General features: G+C 39.8%; 1 protein-coding gene across 5 annotated transcripts in view; it reads left to right on the plus strand.

The window, feature by feature from the left end:
• Positions 1 to 17751, plus strand: part of CALD1 (caldesmon 1) — a 270067-nt gene that overhangs the window by 105518 nt on the left and 146798 nt on the right. Inside the window, exon 2 of one of the 5 annotated variants that reach the window (XM_082498624.1) lies at positions 3303 to 3388. The exons of 3 other annotated variants lie outside the window; for them this stretch is intronic. The gene's annotated coding sequence lies outside the window, so the exon portion shown is untranslated. Of the gene's footprint in view, positions 1 to 3302; positions 3389 to 14448; positions 14467 to 17751 lie in introns of those variants that run through there. One more of the 5 variants, XM_082498626.1, reaches the window with a different exon arrangement.

Genomic DNA, 17751 nt, shown 5'->3' on the forward strand with positions numbered 1-17751 from the left:
ACTGTTTTTTTTGTTTTTTTTTTTTTTTTTTGTAGTGTACACATAATTTTTATTTTGAAGAAGGGGAGAGATAGACAATGTATAGTTGGTTGTTTTGCTTGACCTACAATGAATTATGGTGCTATAACATGTTTATACCAAGCTTGCTCCAGTACGCAAAACCAATCCACAAAATCCAGCTTGCTTATTGTAGTGGTCAAGTTAAATTGAAGGGAAGGAATTTCTCAAAAAATATTAGACTAATGCCTTGTGATCTAAGCTGTAATGACCTTATTTTCTGAAAGTTATCATTTCCCCCTTCCTATGGAGAACAGCATTTCACCTTGGAAAAGAGCAATGGAAAAACATTCTTGAGTTGGCTTATAAAAATGTAAACGGTCTGCTTCTCTGTTTGGAAGTAGCTACCTCTAGCTGTAAAATTATGAAAGAAAGATAGTACTGACAACCTGAAGAGGAAGAGAAAGTTTGTATTTTCACAACTGTTTGGGTTTGGTGCACATACCTCCATTTCCCCAACCTGGTAATTAGTTGATCACTATGTAAGTAAATACAACGATCCGATGAGCTATAGGAAAGATTAAAGAAATAGAAAGATAAATCCATTTGTATCATGCTTTGGCCTCTGTTAGGAAAGAAGTGCGGGATAATTAATTCTCACCTATGCGGGATTCAGAGATTGCTCAAGTATGAACCAAATATATTAGTTTTATACAGTCTTTTTAGTGGTTGGTGTCCCTTGACTTTGATATCTTGCAGGCTATATATGGTATAAACCAGTATAAAAGTATATAAAAAAGTGGATAAAACACTCCCCTGGCTCAAATACTGCCTCGTCAATTAGTTTTCAATCATTCGTAATCTTTCATTTCATAGATGTTTTGTTACCGTTTCCTTTTAGGGGAGAATTCAGGTTTTGATAAATTTGAGGGTACAAATGCAGACTTTATACATGGAAAATGTTACTGCAATTGGGAAATAAATGGTCTAAAATACATTCATTCATTTTGTTCACTGGGGAATTCTTGAAGATATGCGGCATAATGGATTTCTTTTTATTTTATTTTTTTTTGTACTGTGCTTTGGACTACGGAATAAAACCAGTCTGTGAAACAAAAACATGTCCTTGGTCAGGTATAGGTGTGTGCATGTATGTTTTGGCTCTGCCTCAAAATATGTGTTCCTAACTTCAGGTAGGTGAGTAATCTTGTTTGGTTGGTGAGGAGCATGCTTAAGTACCTTGTTAATGTGAGAACTTAAGAATGACTTGATGTTAAGGTATCACGGGAAACAAGGCTGAATGAAAGCCTTAGAATGGAAATGAGATGTTCTTCTGATTAAGACTAATGTCCACCTTTGATGGAGCTTTATCTCATCTCTGAAATATCTCAGCTGTCAGGAAGTTACAGAATTTAATGCTGTTTAGCTCTCCTATATTTCATATTTGAAATTTTTATTTTCCTCACCATATGTAAATGATAGTTTATTTTTTTTAATGGTAAGTTATGTAGGGTGAGCAGTGTAAAAGCTGAATTCCTACTTGAAAGAACTGGATCACCTCATGTAGCTACATGACTCCTGAATGGCATGTCAATCATTATTAATGACTGGAGCAGTTTTGTGCTTTATTAATGAAAGGATAGATCGAGATTTTTCTCTGGATTAGAGCATTCCACTGCTATTCACTCTAATGGGAATTTTACTGAGGCTGAGATAGTTCAGAAACCTGGACCTCTGCAAGGCTCAGGGGGAATCTGTATTCCTTTCACCAGATCTCCTGGATTTGGTGAACCTCAGAAAAAGTGGGTATCTTCAACCCCTTACTGCGATGCAGTCTTAGGAAGGTCCAGGCTAGAGCTTTCTGTAGGAACTGCTGGAGGCAGCTGTGATTTTTCCATCTTGGTAGTTTTTGGGCCAACAAAGGTTTTTCTTGTTTTTGTAAAACAGCAGGATGCAAGTTGTGTTTAGCCATGGTGGAGCATAGTACCGTGTTGTGGAGACTTTGACTTCCCCATCATCCCATCACATGCTGTCTTCATAAGACCTCATTTGGCCGGCAGTATAAAATGAAAACAAACTCCTCAAAATTCCCTAAGATAAGCAAGCCCCCCTCAACACTGTTGCTTAGGGATTTAGAAGAAATGGTGCAAAAATGCAGTGTCACTTGCAAAAGCATAATGTATTTTTCCAGAGCTTTGTCATATCTCCTGCTCAAGCCAGTTAGTACAATGAATACTCTTAAACACATCTGCTGATTGTGGTGATTAGGTGGAGAAACATGGAGGGTAAACTGTGTATTTATCTAATTAAAGGCTGATTGTGAAGCCAGCTCATTTTTGAGATCTTTCTTCACCTGGTTTAATAGATAAATAAAATTTATCTGGACTTTGTGAATACCAGCCTTTTGCCTTTTAAGTATGTAGACATTTGGAAGTTTTGTCTTTTCACTGCCTCTGTAGATGAAAGGGGATGGGAGCCACCAGAGCTCCTGAGCAGCTTCCAAGTTGGCTTGTTACTCCAAGTAGGATGTCTGAATCTATTCTCCCAGGAACTCCCCCCATATCTCCTGCTGAGGCATCACTCGGAGACAATTTCCAGTCTCACTGCACACTGCCTAAGCTGTTATTGTTTAACCTAGCTGTTACTCGGAGGTGGCTGTTTTATCACTGTAACAGTCACAAAGTGGCCAAGTACATGTAAAGGCAGACAAACAACCTGTCACCAAAAACTGTAAATGCACTCCAGCAGCTACGCAGAAATAGCCAAATGTTTTTGAATCTTAGACTGGAGGCAGCCAGCAATCAAGGAACCATGCTGGTCTAGAGCCAAAACAAATAGGGAATTCCCTCAGATATTTTTCGTGAAGTGAATCATGGGGGCACAATCAGGTTTGGCTCCATATTAATCGATGCAATTTGACTTTTAAAATTCTCAGTTCTGTGGCTTGATGCTTCCCAGGCTGTTCTCAGGATTGCATTACACTGTGATTGGGTTACGGACACAGCAGCAGGATCAGGTGAATGGAGCAGTTTTCCCTCTGAGTGGAAGTAACTCTTTTCCCTTAACGGGGCTTCAGATGCATAGTGCAGTCTGCCCTTTCTCGCTTGGGATTTTCTTCTTCCTCACAGAGGAGTCACTGGAAAAAGAAAAGGAGCTGCAAGTCAGCTTAGTCAGTGGTGCAATAGTACCTTGAAACTACAGCAAGGATTGAGATCTGGTCTGCTTTCTAGATCGTCTTTACTGTAAAGTTCTTCTGCCTTTGGTGCTGTCTTCATTCCCACCCATAAACACTTCTGTCTTTCCAGTGCCCTGTGATAACCGTTTTGTTACTCAAAGAATCCCTTGGAAGCTGAAAAGGCAGCATCTTCCAGGCTCAGGGGCATCATAACTGGTGAGATATGCTATTAATGCTTATGTATGTTTGGTTTTTTTTTTTTTCTTTTTTTTTTTTTTTCCTGGAGGTATTTTCTATTCAGTTGAGACAATACGAGCAACACTTCAGTGTTAGCTTAGTTTCTTTTGAAACTCAAGGTCTGGTGTGGAAAGAGGCCATTCTGGGTTGTTAGTATTCAGCTTAATTTAACACATTGGGAAGTACTTCATGGTAATCCTTGATTGACCTGACTGTCAGAAATTGCTTGGGTATTTGCGAGTCTTCCGCCTTGATGTTTCCTTTTGTTAGTGTTTTGTGTGCTAAGGGTTATGAGTAAGTATATGCATGGTAATCTAGCTCTCTGAAACACTGGAGATATTCTTCCTTGTTGCGGCTCCCGTGGACATTACCTGAATGGGAAAGGAGCATTTCTTCCCTTGAGAAGTCTAACTCTTATTTGTCTTTGTCGTTAAACCTACGTGTGGTCGTCTTTGCACACACACGAGTTGTACGCACAGGGTACAGACTGAGGTAATTGTTTCAGCTCAACAGCCGTAGTAGTCTTTCTCCTAGCGAAAGGTTATGAATATGGAGACTATTATATGTCATTAAGATAATAATGTTGCTGAATATGTTAGCAAAGTCAATGACTATATTCCCTAGGTGTCCTGGTTTTAGTTTGATAGGGACATGTAAAACAATTCTGCTTGCCAGGTGGGAGGAAATTTGCCTTTCAAGAGATTGTTGCTTCAGCACTTGATAGGAGTCTTGCTAAGCAATGATAATAATAATAAGTGTTCCCAGGCTGCATTTGTTTTATAATTGCTGCTTAACACAAATTGCTCCAAGTGAGGGAACTCCATCATTCTGACTACACAAGTGGAGGTTATGTTATCATGTGTAGCAGATTCACTGATCCAAAAGGATGACATATTTATATAAAATAGTGATACAATACAAAGTAATAGTAGTGAAGACTAAGGAAAACAATTAAAAGGGATATAAAACTTAAATGATAAAGCCAACCATGATGAGGGAGGTGAGGGAGGGACTTGCCTTGAATGGTTACTCTGTTGTTGAATACCTCTCTCAAATGATTGGCCACCTATCAAGGGATGCGTCTTGGATGAGGGATATCACAGAACTGATTTTAACTTTTCCCATGAGGGTAATGTTTTGTAAGTGTCCCAAAAGTCACGGTCATATACATGGCAGAACTGATGGCTACTGTATCTGCATGAACTCTTAGTGGGTGAATAGCAGACAAAGGCTTGCCTTTGAGTCGTATTGCCTGTCTCGTACCATTTTTGTAGACTGCCTTTTATGATGACTGGTGTTTACCAGGCAAATCCAGGAGTCTCAACTAGGACAGAGTCCTAAGCGCATACTGAGTTTGTGTGGTCAGCCATAGTTGCCTGCTCTTCTGGTCTCTGGCTTATCACATCTTGTGTCAGGAGATCAGGGAAAGGAGAGACAGGGTGAGCTGGGCTAAAGCCAGGATTAATAGAAAACCTAAAAGCAATAGTTTGTTGGACATTATTGGCTCCCAAACACTTTTTTTCATTTGCACGTAGAAGTGTAAATGCTCCAGTTTCAGTCCTTGGGACTAATTCATCCTTAAGTGGTAGAAAACAATGCAATATGCAATTGGTGAGCTGTCCTGACAAAGGCACGTCAGAGTAGAATTATTTTTTTTGAGGCTGTTAACTATGCTGACTAACATAGGGTTAGTTAATTCTGTAAGGATAATGTTTTGGGCAAATTCCCAACCTCCAAATGCCTGCAGGCAGACTTGTCCATATTTGTGGTATATTTGAGGTCTAGTGTTCCTCCTTTGGGCCATATATTTTAAGATGAAATTTTAATAGAAGGAAACATTGTTGCAGAGTAACAGCCTTCTCTGAAGCACTTTCCAAAGAAATGTTTAAGGCCAAAAGTCTTGTTTTTTCAGGACAAAAGATGTGAATCCTCTAATATTTACTCAGTTATAAATAGCGATGGGCAAAGCTCTGAGGATGGATTCCTGGAAGATTGTATCAGGGGTGGTTATTTCCCAAAATGAGCAAAGGCAACAGTTGTCTTTAATTGCTGCATCCTCTTTGGTGCAAAGAACAGTGTTAATGTTAAACAGATAGCAAATAATTGTAATAAATCTGTGAGTTTTTCATTCCTCTGCTCAGGTGCCTCTTACTTCTCTTCAATCCCAACAAGAACAAAAATGTGTCTCATTTCGAATAAGAGACGGCAGTTTGATACTGGGGGAATCTTCATTCTAAATGTTTTGGTTCTCCAGCCGTGGCAGCAGTGATGCAGATTATATTAGTATTAGGATTGTGCAGATGGTAGGAGAAAGTGCAACCTGCTGGGGGGAAACACTTAACTGGGATGCAGGAGGTGCTGCAGTTGAACGACCAACTGGGCTTGGGCAGGCAACTGCGTTTATCCGTGCCTCTCTCCTCCCATCTGTAAACAAAAGGCAAAATTATTACTTTTCTGAGAGAGCTACTGTTTGAAAATGTTGTGTTACTTTAAAGTGAAAGCAAAATCTGCTAATGTCGTTGCTAATAAATAGATGAATGTCAGCTAATTCAATTAACCAATTAGTTTGCCTCCCACAGTGAAATTCAGCCTCTTACAGTGCAGGTCTTGCAAAGCTCAGCATGCACTTTATGCATTGCCAAAGAGTTGACACAAAACCCAAAGTGATGCATAAACTTGGTAAAGAGGCTGAAGGCCAGAGCCTTCATAATGCCTTGACACTTCCAGACAGAGTTACAGCATTTGAGGTGTATTTAATAGACTCATGGGTCTGCCTGGAACCACAGGGCAGTCCTGGTGCATGTGAGGCATCTGCCTCGTTCATATGTATCACCAGGAAAATAACGCTTAGAAGTAAAATTTTAAAAACCAAGATAATGCACAGCATTATTTTTTAGAAAAGGAGTGCAGTTCCTGGCTTGCTTTCTAATTTTCTATATCAAGATTGAATATATGATAACTAAACTGACTGGAAAATGTGTTTGGTAAGAATTGCAGTAGCAAGGCCTCAAAAAGCAAAGCAAACAAAAAAAGTATTTTTCAAGCAGTGATGTAGTTTTGTGTAGTTGTATGTTTTTCTGTTGGAGAAGAAAAATCAAAATTGGCCTCTAATAGTTATTTGGTAACATTCTAAAATCTTGCAATGTAACATTTTTTTTCTACCTATGCAAGACAGGCATTTAACTTTTTATAAACTTGTGGTTAAATTCTGTGGGGCGCTTTAAAGTTTAGGGAACCTAAGAGATATCACACTGAAACCTGTTTTGTACTATCCACACCCAGAAAATTACAATTAATACCCAGTACTCCAAAAAAAAAAAAAAAGTCACAGGGATTAAATGACAGAATTGCTGCTTTTTTTAGTGGTTGTTGGTACTATCGTATATGCTAAAGACATTCCAACCAAGGGCATGTGGCCATAATGGAATTTGATGTACAATCAGTTTTAGGGAACAGCCTGTGCCTTGTTAAAATAATCCATAAAAGGCTTCCAAACTTCCTGAAACCAGTCCCTTCTGCTTCCAAATCTGCATATGATCTCATAGGAAATGATCTGGGAGAGGCCGGCTAACCCTTTTGCATAATCAAGGTAGCATTGTTCTTTTAATGCTTAAAGTGACTTGTTTCACTGATATAAGTGCAATGATCCACTTTTCCTCTGTCGCCAAATCCCCGTTATCAGACTTCACAATGATTTGAGTGGCATTAGATTAAAGAGTCTGAACTGAAGTGTGACTTAACACTGCCCTTGGTAAAGTCATTCATGTGCTTTGTCACCCTTTTTTGTCTTAGCTATTTTAAAAATCCTAAACCACTTTCTGCCCAGTGAGATTTGAGAGATGGAAATGCAAATACACAACACGAGTGGGCGAGGTTTATTCTGCAGTGGGCTCAGTGGCAGGCAAGCAATTTGTACCTTGCCAAGTTTCATAAATGGCAGTAGTGGCAAGGCAGATAGTGAGGAAAATACACTCCCTGTATATAGATTTGATTTTGTAAAACCTCTTTTGAACATTAGCAGTAGATATAGAAAGTGTGTTCTTGTATTGAAGCCCTTTAAAACCTCCTTTTTCTGAGGTGTTTACACAAACACAGAGCGCCTGTTCTTTTATATCCTCGGGATACCCAGGATTTCCTTAGTCTATCTAGCCCAAGAAGGGAAACGCTCCAAGGAGCGTCTATCTCTGAAAGCCTTGTACGGCAGCTAGTGTTAATCTTCATTGGCAGGGGAGAGAGAGAACAAAAGTATCTGGGTTTTGTAACTGTGTAGAAGTACAATTATGGTCTAGTTTGTGTGAATAGGTAGTAACTGCACCAAACTGAAATTACAGTGAGCCTAAGCAGAGGGCTCTGTGGCACTCTGCTTTCTGCAGAGTTGTTAAGTTTGGCACTCTGCTCTGGGCTCCAGTCAAACATTTTCTTAACCATATTAGGTTATATGGAAATTGGCCAACAAGCAATAGGCTTTTGATGTACGTATTGTTTGTGCAAATATTCTATGGAGTAGACAGGCACAGCTTTTCTTAAGAAGTAGCAGGTTTAATAAAATAAGACAAATGGAAGCCTTTAAAAATTGTCATTAAAGTTTGATAGCAAAAAAAGAGCGTTTCCCAAGACAAAGGAGCCCAAAGTTGACATTATTATGACACAACTTGGTGGTTCCCTTGTGCTTTTCATCCCTAGATCTTGATCACCCTGTAAACCAGATCTAAATATAAGCCCAGTAGTTAAATATATGCTGTTATTCAGGTGAAAAACAGGTGTGCAGTGAACCTGACTGGCTAAGGCACAAGCATACCTATTCCCTTTGGCAAGCTCATCCAAGGCATGGTAGCCCCCAGCAGAGGGGCAGGGTGAACACGTGGACCAGTGACTCTACACTCTTGCAACAAGGTTTGCTTGAGTTTGGCAGATGGAGCCTTTTGCGACCTGATGGACTGTCAGCGAGGTCCGTTTATGTGCCTGTCCTGTTTCCTGGAGAAAACAAAGAAGAGAAACAGAAAATACCAAATATTGAGTTGTTTGGTTCCCTCATTGCAAATTATCCCAAAGCCAAACAGAATGGGATCTGGCATTTATTTTCACAATTGTTCTTCAGGACAGTTAGACAAGAGTCAGGAGCCACTGGCGAATGTCCCATTTGGGACATTGTTCATCAGTACATGCAGGCTGGTCTGCTTGTGTCAGGGAGTTCCTCGTCAAAGCTGTAGCTTATGCCTGAGGTAGTGCAAAAGCAATGGGCCTGATATGTCTGTGTTGCTTCGGGGTTAAGGAAGGATGTCTGAAATTTCCCCAACCAGGGATATAATATTACACTGGGGAAATTTCAAAACTTGGTTTCAACTAAAATTTCAAAACAGAGTATTTTTTGAGATTTTCAGCAGACAATTTTTTTGTTCTTAAAGGAAGAAAAGTTGAGAAGCAGTAGTGTTGGTTAAGCATATTAGCAGGTCTACTCCAAATTCTAGTAGATTTTATTATTAAAATGAATTTTTTGATCAATAAATATTTTCATAATTTTTAATTTACTACTGCTCTGTAGCTGTAAATTCTTCTTTCACTAAAATAATTCTTTGCCCTTGCTAATGCACTTCTAATACTTGCAGACAGTTGCCACGTCCCCTTTTCAGGATTTAGTCAGTCGATGCATCCTTAGCTCTTTTAATCTCTCTTTGTAAGTCACCCCCTCTCTGCTTGCTTAACATTTTTATGGCCCTCCTGTGATCTTCCTCCAGGTTGTTGTTATCTTTCAGGAAATGAGTTCTCCAGAGCTGAATGAGGTATTCCAGGTGTGATCACCACAGAGCTGTGTTAGGGATATTACCTTACTGCTCTGTGAGGTTGCCTTTCTAGTTCATTTAATATTGCTTGGATTCTTTCTGTTATCACATTGTGCACTGATTTAATGCGTACTCCTAAGAAACTGGATTAAACAAGGCCAACTTTAAATGCTTTGAGCCTTTTGATTGCGAATTTTGGTGACATCTTTCAAAGATGCAAAAAAGGCTGAAGCCATTCCCATGGTTTGTAGCTAAAGACTGCACCGTGCTGCCAGAAGGCTGGGATCCTCTTGTGAGTTCTGACTCTGCTTTTTGCTGATGATGCATAAGATCTTATACATGTCATTTGACTTCTTGGCCCCCGTGTCCGTATGTGTTAGAGGACGATAACACTGTAGTAGCTGCATTTGGTAAGGCTGCTGTGAGCTTTGGTTCAAGTTTGTACGTGATCTGGAGGATATAAAGAAGTGGAAATGTGAAATATTTGGGCAAAAGGCTGCAGCAAACCACATTACATGGCCTGTAAGCTTATGTTGTCCGGGCTTTGGGAAATGGAGGAGGACCATCATTAAAAATTCTGTTTGTGCATAACTGTTTGCCACCTTGTTTGCTAGTAGAAGAAGGGAACTAAATCAAATTAAAAGAGTGAACATTATATTGAGTGTAACTTATGCACACCGAGAATATGAGAATACGATTTTAATATGCTCAAGTTTGTTTTGTTGTTTTTTCCAGCTGTTGATTTTTGGTTTATGGGACTTGCACAAGCAAGTATATAATCAGCCAAAAATCTTGGAAAAGGAAGCGAGGCTGTCTTTCATTTAGGTGTGTTTATATCAGCACAAAATGAATGCAATATCCTAAAAAAAAAAAAAGTAGCAGGGCTAGGAGTGGAGCATGGGGAGAATGAAATATTATTTTTAAATGTACTCTGAACTCATGTAAATGATGACACGTCACAAATGCTTCTTCTGAATGCAGGCTGGTAATCCACTCGCTGGCATAGCATATGGATTTACTGGATTAAAGAACGCTATGTCATGATGCAGTTACATGAAGCAGATGCAGCTGGAGGCAGATTTTTCCAACTCTACCTCTGCCCATCACCTTTGTGAGATACAAAGCTGGTGAAGTTTTCACTGCAGAAACATCCAGTTGATGTTAATTCGTGAGGAGCTGGTGTTTATTGGTGACACGTACCCAGTGAGGTGCTCTCTGAGTATAGTAACATATATGACAGCCAGGCTGACTCATGGGCAGTCTTTTTAATCAGGTCCAGTACTGCTTATGTGAGCTGAGAAATTTGCAGTAATGGTCCCTGAGGTTCACAAATACATCCATGATTTGTAGTTTTAGTAAGCTAAATTTATATTTGGAAGTGGATGCTCTGAGGAGGCTGGGCATAAACACACTTGAAAAAAGTTTTCTTAGCAATAGTTGAATTTTTCACTGTATATAGCTGCTTATAGAGTACACTGATTAAAAGACAAAAACACTTGTGTGAAAGTTACTCCCCAGGTGAAGGCTTTAACATAGACTGGAGCCATGAATGAGGACTGAAAGGTGTGCAAAAGGTTTGAAAAGTGCAAGAAGGGTGTGCAAAGGCATGTGACCTTTTGGGGCAGGAGGGAGGAGGAGGTTCTAGGTGACTGACTATTTTTGGTGTTCTGCATCCTCACAACACATCAGACTAGGGCAAAACAGGTGGAAATGCAACCTCAGTGCTGAATTCACTCAAGAGAAATGGGGAGGAGGTAGAGAGAGAAATACTTCTGTTGGTTCCTGCTTTAGGTCCAGTACAGAAAGGAGCTCTGCTGTAGAGCTGTAGTTCAGTTCTTGCAAGAAGCATTTCCATGGAATTTTGGCCTTTGGTGGACTTCCCAAGAACAGCTACTGTCCAGAAGATATTCCAGCTAAAATCTTCTGAGAGCAGTTTGAAAATGCTGGCGCAGTTTCATCTGAACTCTGATCCAGCTTTAACTGTGAGAGGAACATAAGGGGTTCTGATTTGGATCTAAATGCCTCCTCCCTACACTGTCCAGCTTGCACATAAAATGAACAAACAGAACACCCCAACCAAGCAACCCCTCAAATGACCACTTATAAAGAATATGAAAGAAGAAAAAGTTGTACAGAATTTATTTTTCACGAGACTAAGGCATAGTTTTAACCACAGAGAGTTATGAGCAGAGGACAGCATCTCCTCAGCAGTTCGAGGGGACATTGTGGCGGGGTAACATGGCACAGAAGACAACGTGACACACACTGCACTGAAAGCGTAGCCTGTGTTTTGGCTGGGTTGCAGCTTTTGCAGAAAGTGTTATTATTGTCAGCACCACAACAACTGTTGTTACTGGCATCTGCATGGCTACCTCTCCATGGCTTAATCCTAAAGCACCGGGACTGGGCTAGTGGATTAAGCTGTGTGAGCAAAGACAGGAGTTCAGCAAGATGCTTTGTTTTTCCCTACTTCAGTTTTCCTATTGGGAATAACCTGTCGTGGGAGAACCAGATTAGGCAACATATGCTTGATCGGGAGTATTTGTATGTCAGTTAAAATATACGGCTCTGTTCATGTGAATGTTTAGCGAGGTGCAATTCCTGCCTGAAGTGTTTCCAACTTAAAATAGAAAAATAGGCATGCGTGGAGAGGGAGCAGAGATGCAGACTGGCTTGTCTAGGGGCCATAGAGTCTCTTTAGAAGAGGGCTGGGTATGGCGCCTGGTCCTCAGAATGGTCTTCCAGTGGCTGACTCGGTAAACCTCACTGTGGCCTAAATATTAAGGTGAACTATCCTGATAGAGGCAAAATGCAGTTTTGCTTTGAGCTGAGGGGGTCTTGGACCCTCAGAGCTGGTCACTTTTAAGGACAGGCGACTTTGCTTAAGGATTCACCTGTATGAAATGAATATGCCTGGGGTAGCTGGGCTCACAGAGATTTCAGGTCTTTCCGAAGCCCGTGCACGAGTCTGGATGAGCTGGCTACAGCCTGGGCCCACACTTCAAAGTCTTCAATGAACTTTAAAATCACACCGTAGGAGATTTTTGGGGTTGATTTGTTTTCCTAGAGGTGAGCCAGTGGAATGAAGCTGAGATCTGGATGTGTTCTGGATCCAGCCTCCTATTTTACATGTATAAAGAGCAGTTATTTTGAAGCGCTGATTGATTGTGGCCCACCTGTGTTATTCTTGGGACAGAATTATGCTGTTGCTTTGGAAGTCTTTTTCTGTATGTCTCCTTCCATATGCCTTGCTGTGTGCCATGTAACAGAGCAAGCTAAAGAGTTGCTACTACATTTTCTTGTGTTTCGGGGAGAAAAGTCTTCCTATTGCTGGTTTCCCCCCCCACGTCTGTTCCAGAATTTTAGTTAATCAAATTCTTGGCAAGATGATTAAGTATCTTAGATATAAAAGAAGATTTTGGTTTATGACTCTTAATAAAAATGTGTAGATGTGTCTGTGAAGTTAAAGGTAAGCAGATCTCATACTCCTGAGTGTAAGCTGAACGCTGTGGGATTCGGAAAAAGAATTCACTTGTCTTATCCTGCTTATTATTGCATGATTTGATAGGTGAATTGTGGATTAGTTTCATCTTCTTCTGAATACCTCATAGCCTCTGTTGGAGGCAGAACGCTGATGTTGGTAGAGTAGCAGCTACAGCTGGTATCGCTAATGTTATGTTTATGATCCAAACAAAAATAACAGATCAAAGTTCTATAATAACAGAAAGAGGAATTCTATAAACAAATTAAATATGGGGGAAATTCAAGTGAAAATAGTAGCGGTTAGGGGGAGAGTTTCAAGGAGAGGAAGTAGACACTCAGTGAAAGTCAAAGCTAGCAACTGTCCATTGTATTTCTTTAAAATCTCTCTAAGTTTTCAGGTGCAATTTTTTTTTTTACTTTAAGGAAAAGATATTGAATTAATGTACTTCAAAACCATACGCTTGGCAAAAAAATTTCCGTGTCTTGAGTTCATTATGCTTACACAGCTATCTGGATTTAGACTGGGGTTTTGTATGTCGATTTGATTGTTATCTACGGTTAACGGAGTGTCCATAGGCAGAGTATCTTGGGTTCTGGTTTTGTTACATCTGTCATTGATTTTTGATACCTTTTGGCTATGAGGATATGCTCACTTGCCAGTTGAATCCTTAGGAATCTTCCTCTGCAAGTGCTTCTGTGGAAAAGGTAATGACTGTACACTTTCTCTTCCTTCGTGTGGTCTTTTGATGAGCTCCAACTTACTGCTGCTCTTGTTCAGGACACATGTATAGCATTTATGCTGAAACTGGCAGATGGTATTACAAAATATAGAAGGTATGCTAGAAGAAATGTTGGCAAGTAATTCAGTCTATTCTATTGGCCCAAACCAGAGGTTACTACTTAAATAAATTTTGGGTGGTATATTCTGTTCTGTGAGTGTCCCATGCAGAGCTTTGCAGTTTGCCTCAGTTGACCTGTACCAGTGCTTAATTATCCTTCTCTTTACACAGTTTCCCCAAGTGTCTTAATTGTCTTTAATTGCTGTGTTTCTAACCATATGACGTTGTTCCTACAGCCCTGGGTGTTGGCAGTCCTGTCTGCACCCACCCCCCCACCCCCCCCACCCCCAGCTCTTTTTTTTTTTAAGGACTGAGAATTACTGTTTCTTTTAGTAAATCACTATCTAGTGTTTGTGAAAGCAGTTACCAAAGCACTATAATGATTTTTTGAAAGATTAAGCCTGTAAGTTTAAAATTCTCAAAGCTGAAAATTGCTTGGTTACTAGTTGATAGTGCCTTCACTTGCAATTCCCAACTTTTATATGTTTTTTTTAAGCTCTTAATAGCAAAATATGTGTTAATGAAGAATCTTGACCTTTTTGATCAATGACTTGGGCTGCCTAATGTAGTCTGCCACATCATGACCAAGTGGCTTCACAGGGTAGGTCAGGCTGAAAACCAAAATAGGCTGACACAGGGAGGCGAGCCCTAGAGCAATGAGGGAAACTGAAATGCATGCATGAAATGCTTCAATGTGTTTTTGAAAGTGATTAGAACAGCAATTAGAGAAACACTCTAGGAGAGCAGGATGGATCTGGAGCCAAGTTTCTTCAGCACTTATGGGTGTGCTTCATATTCATTTTTAATATCTGGTTTTAGAAATCTTGAGAAAGAAGAGGCAATGCTATGACAGAAGAGCAAACATGTTTTGTTGAAAGTGAAGTGAGTCCTGTGGAAGATGTCATGTTATTAGAGTGGAAGCCACGCTCCTTCCATACAAGATGAACAGCTTAAGGTGTGGTGCTTGCTCATCTAATCCTTCTTGCTACCCCATGACTGAAAGACTTTGGAGTCTTTGAAGTGAATTTACCATAGCAGTGGGAGAATCGTCCAGATCTCCTTAAGCTTGGCCTCCTGGAGGTTTCCTAGACGCTCAGATTATTGTTAATGAAGAGGACAGCTCTTGTCACATACATCCCCTGAAGAAATAAATTGAGAACATCTATGTTGGTAGCAAAGAGATTGCAGGTTCCTAACATCCATTCACCACATTTCAAATATGCTGAATTCAGAATAGCAGCCTTGCAGGGGAAGATCCATATACACTCTTTAATGCTGCTGAGCCATTCATTCAATTCAAACCACCTTTTTCTACTTTGTAAAAGAGAGGGAATGAAAAAGAGTGTTTATCAGCATAACTATGCAGTAGAGAAAAAAGCTTTGGAAACACAAGGCTAACGAAATATAAAATTGGACTTGTTATTGTAATGAAGCATAATGGCAAGAGTTCACAATGGGCCTGTTACTGTAACTAAGCAGAGAAAACGCTCTAATCCTTTGAAGAATACAAGTTTTTTTTTTACATTATTTGCCCAGGTGTGGGTGTGACAGATGGCGCCAGGAGTCTGCGGTACATCTGTGTGGGCTCTGTGTAGGTCAACCTGAATGTGGCCAATATTCTCAGAATAAGAGAATTACTAAGATAAGCTTTCTTGCCCTGGTGACTGCCTACCTACAGTATTCACCTTTAGAAATACCAAAATTTATCTCTTATGGTGATAAATATTTTCACTGTTTTAGGAATAGGAAATAACTGCTGGCTCAAACTTTCCCATACACTGAATGAATAAGGACATACATTTTTAAGCGCACAACTTTGTCTTTTTCTTTTTTTTTTTTGAAAGCTTTCTGAACCCAGGAATATCTTGTGCACATTACTGTGGTACATACATAGACCTCAACTGAGTGCTAGGTATTAATAAAATTCCATTTGTGTATTATGTACGCTTACAAGATGTTAATGGAAATCCATGGAAACATGAAAGAGGATTTCAAGTAGATTTTGAGCCAGGCTCTGCATTAGAATAAACATATTGGTAACAGTCAGTTGTGCAAAGGTGTAAATACTTGTTTTCCTCTTCACAATGTAACGGGAGTGTAAATACACTGAGCATTTACTCAGTAATGTAATATATTATTTGTGTAGACTTATGAAGAAAAATCAAGTGTTTTCCTTTTCCCTCTCCACCCTTTCCTCTGGGGCATTGTTCGAGTGTGTGCGTATTTGATCTGATCTGAACCTACGGAACTGAAACAATTTTTTTTCCACTGACTTGATACGTTTTGGTCGTTTCCCTGAGGCTCAGGCATGTTAGCTGGGTCACTTTTCTTTTCTCAGAGAACTCTTTAAGAGTTCATCTCTGTTACAAAGGCCATAGTGAATATTCAAGAAACATTTAAATAAAACCATGGAAGCTGAAGTCCTCATCTCACTAGTAGGTCATGGTTCAGTGATAAAGTAAATTATGCATCAGGGCTCCTAGTAATCAATCACATTGTCATTGGATGGTGTAATGCAACTGTGATACAAATTCTCTCTGCTGATTCCTGTTACTAGCAAGCAAACCGACAGTTTAACTTCATACTGGCAGGGTTTTTGGTGGATTAGGTATTGCCTTTGCTTGCAAAGTGGTCACAGAGCTGGTACAAAGGTGTAATGCTAGTGTAAACTCCTTAAGCTAATAGAACCACAGATGATCAGATTTGCAAGCTTTGGTGGTATGTTTGTGCACCAACTTAGTGACTGTGAAACCTCAGTCTAAGTGTAACTAGTCAACCAGTTAGGTTGTCACAGTTGGTCACAGTTAGGTTGATGGTTGGGCTCGATCATCTTAAAGGTCCCTTCCAACCTAGAATATAGATTCTATGAATTCCAACTACCTTAGCTATCCTTAGAATTACAGGTGAACTAGAAAGAGTATGAGAATAAAAAAAACTATCTGCTCCCGGTTAGCATCTTGTGTGAAGGCCACTTCCATGTCTGCCCTTCAAGCACTGTTAACACCCGTTAAAGTCTTGCTGTGTGGCATCAATAGTATATTTTTAATGTTATTTTTCATTATATAGCATATGTCTACTCTTGAAACCTGGTTCAGATGATTAAAATACACGTAAAAAGGCAGGAGAGGGAGAATAATTTCAGATTTTTTATGAATTATGTCAATGAGACCTCAGATATTAGTATCCCTGTTGGGGCACATAAAAACTTATGGTCTTGAAGTTTCTAGGTATATCTGTTAGATCAAGACGTCGGTGTTAACATAAGTGATTGCTTTTGTCATACTGGAAGCGTTGGCTGTGCTCTGCAATAATAATGATGGTGCTAGGGAAAGCAAGATGAGATGTTTAATGATATTTAGGTAAGGTTGACGTTAGACTTGAATGTCATGGCTCCTGCAGATGTGCCTTGGACACAGGATTGTCCTGACTCTCACTAAATACAAATAAAGTGAAGTCAACTAAAACACATTGCCAGTTAAAAAGCCCCCGTGATGGAGTACAGCTTGGCAAATAGAGAGCTGGATGGCGTCTTAGAAGGACCAAGGTTATCCTCTCGCTGTTTTGGACCTTTTTCATCTCTCATGTGGGAGAGCTCGAATAGCTTGTGTTAATTGCCTGGGATTTGATCCTGTAACGCGTCTCAGTGAGGAGCAGCTTGAAGCAGGTTTCGGCACATCATGTTACCGAGCTCACCATTTCTAGGTGGATTGTACAGTGCTGGCTTGATTCATTCTGAAGTTTATGTCTCAGTCGCACAACCTTTTGGTTAGTATGTTGGACGCTGCATATTTCATGGTTGATTTAGCTGGATTCATAGAGCTTTCCGTAGACCATGCAATTCTAGAAAGAAATTTATGGGTTTGAATGAGTAACCAGTTACAGAGGGCAAATGGCACTGTCTCCGATTACCGTACAAAAGGAAGTTTGGGTTTACCACTAATTGCAGATAAAAATTAATATTTGCAAAGGAGACACGTATGATTTATTTATAAGTGTTTTCTGTTTCCATAATGAAATTTCCTTCGGGTTTAAGTACAGTCATTTGTAGGAAAAAGCAGAGGTCTGTGGCTCATTATTTTCTGGTGGTTGTCAGAAGCCATTAATCAATTGCCCCTTTTACCAACATAGGTCCTAATTCAGAAAAGCATTTAGGCACATGCTTAACTGTAAGCATGTGTTTCAAAGCACTTTGCTAAATCAGAACTTTAATGTGGTTCAAGCTTGCCGCATTTCTTTCCAA

Source organism: Vanellus vanellus, assembly GCF_965231255.1.
Source record: "Vanellus vanellus genome assembly, chromosome: 1".
Lineage (NCBI taxonomy): Eukaryota > Metazoa > Chordata > Aves > Charadriiformes > Charadriidae > Vanellus > Vanellus vanellus.